Source organism: Gavialis gangeticus, unplaced genomic scaffold (assembly GCF_001723915.1).
Source record: "Gavialis gangeticus isolate Ggan-Ray unplaced genomic scaffold, GavGan_comp1, whole genome shotgun sequence".
NCBI lineage: Eukaryota > Metazoa > Chordata > Crocodylia > Gavialidae > Gavialis > Gavialis gangeticus.
The window spans coordinates 208,825,171-208,827,312 of record NW_017729032.1 but is presented as its reverse complement, the minus strand read 5'-3'; positions in this window follow the sequence as shown (position 1 = coordinate 208,827,312).

The window sequence follows — 2,142 nt, the reverse complement described above, 5'->3', positions numbered from 1 at the left end:
CACTTTGTAGCTGGGACCGATTTGCTGCCTGGACCCCTGAAGCCAGGATAAAAAGCCTGGCGGGAACACAGCAAAGGGGACCGGAAGTAAGGTCCCTGACCAGCCCATAGGGGTCAGATCCAGAACACAGTCCCAGTGCAGGGATGTGGTGGCTGCCCCAGGAAGGGGCTTTCTTAAATAGTCAGAACCAGAGACAGCTCCATAACTTACCTGAGGAGACTCCGTGGATATCGGATATCTACAGCACAGACTGGATCCCGGCAAGGACCGATAAACAACTGACCCAAGCAAGTATAAAGCCTGAATTGAGAGTGGGACGCCTGGGGACAGGACAGCCCGGGATCTGCATAAATAAGGCACGGCGTGGTAGAGAATACTCAGGTCGAACAACGTTCCGGTCCCACCATCATAAATTTAAAGGGCCAAGACACCCAAAGTGCACGCGGTACCAACTCTGGTGGCTCAGGGAACGACAGCTTTGGTTGGCGCTAGGCGGGGTGTAGGGGAGGAGGAGCCCCGAGCAGGAAGGACAACCAGGACAACTGAAGGAAGGTACCAGGAGGGATGAGACAGACCATCTTCCTCCCCATTGAAATAATTTTCCAGCAAAGACGTGGCAAGTGAGACCGCCAGGACACCAACCAAGGTACAACCCATTAACAAGCCTGTTTCTTCCTTAAAGTGACGGTGAAGCCAGAAAAGACCACACAAACTCGACGCACAGGTGAACAGCACGGGAGACTACATAGTAGATGTTTGACTTTTAGTGTATGATTTGGGGGTTTTTTTGGTACCAAGATGGCAATTTCCACCCTTCCCCCCCAAGAATACTTCTGGGGGCAAGGGGAGGGACTTCTGGTGGCAAAGATCAGGGGTTAGGGGGTAGGACTTCAAGTCCCAAGATGGCAACCAGGGGGCGGGGTAACTGTCAAGGGGCAGGGCTGTTGCAGCCCTTGACAGCTCACCAAAACTCATTAAGGGACCCTCCAGCAAAAATAACTGCCCACCCCTGATCTAACTCCACAGTAGATTAAATATTTGTGTTTTTCTTTAACACTGGAGATGGTAAGCTTGCAGAAACAGCAGCTGGTGCATGAGAGAAAAAGAAACAGGAAATTGTGTATTCTATTAAACTTTTCAAAATAAATTGTTATTTTTGTTTTGTGGAAATTCCATTTTTTTAAAAAAAAAATTTTAGAGGTTTTGCATTTTATATACATTTTTTCAGTTTTTGTACAAATACCCTGAAAATTTTGAATAAGAATACTTTAGGGGGAAAAAAACATTTTTCTCCCCAAAAAGTTTTGACCAGAATATTTAGCCATCTTCATCCCTTTGAAAGGATCTTATGACATATAGTTTACTTCCTTTTTCAGTAAGGAGTAAAAATTATTTAGTCTTTCATTTTGTATACAATTGCCTTTTACAAGCTATTTTCACATATACCTATATATGCATCATGTTCACAGTATGAGTTTTGACTGCAAAATCCACAAGCTTTGTATGTGCATATTCAGTGTGCCTCACAAAGGAACTCTGATCTTGTTTGGCATCCCTGTGCTATACTATAATAAATATTAAACAATAAGCAGTATTTGGTATGTCAAAGCAACAGGTCACATTAGAATAGTCTTCTTAGGGTACAGAAGATAATTATAAAAAAAAATCCTACTAAACTTAGTAAGAGGTCAGCGGTGGCAATGATTGCAGCCAAATTCATTTCTGGTGTGCATTACTGATTTTTAGTTATGGAACTCTCGCTAGTATCCACTAATAGAAGCACTGGGGCATAATAAATGGATTGAAGGTGAGAGGAGAAAAATAGAAAGGAGACAATTTACTTGTTTTGTTCCTTTTTGCTGTTGATGGGAGTTCTAGTTTGGAGCGCCAGTAACATAAAACAAACAAAAAGATCAGTTTGGCAGTAAGGTCCAACAAGTCAGTGTTACTCCCCTTTTCAGTGGCAGGATATAAACTTTTTTGTAGATTTCAGAAACAAGTTTATCTTGAGGGAAGAGGAGGAAGAATATACAAGTTATCTGTGAAATCTGTGTTCAAACTAGCTAGGGTCTGGCAGGTTTATCTGGAAGTAGTCACTGAGGCCCTAATCCTCCAATGAGTTTTACTCCCCCCCCCCCAAAT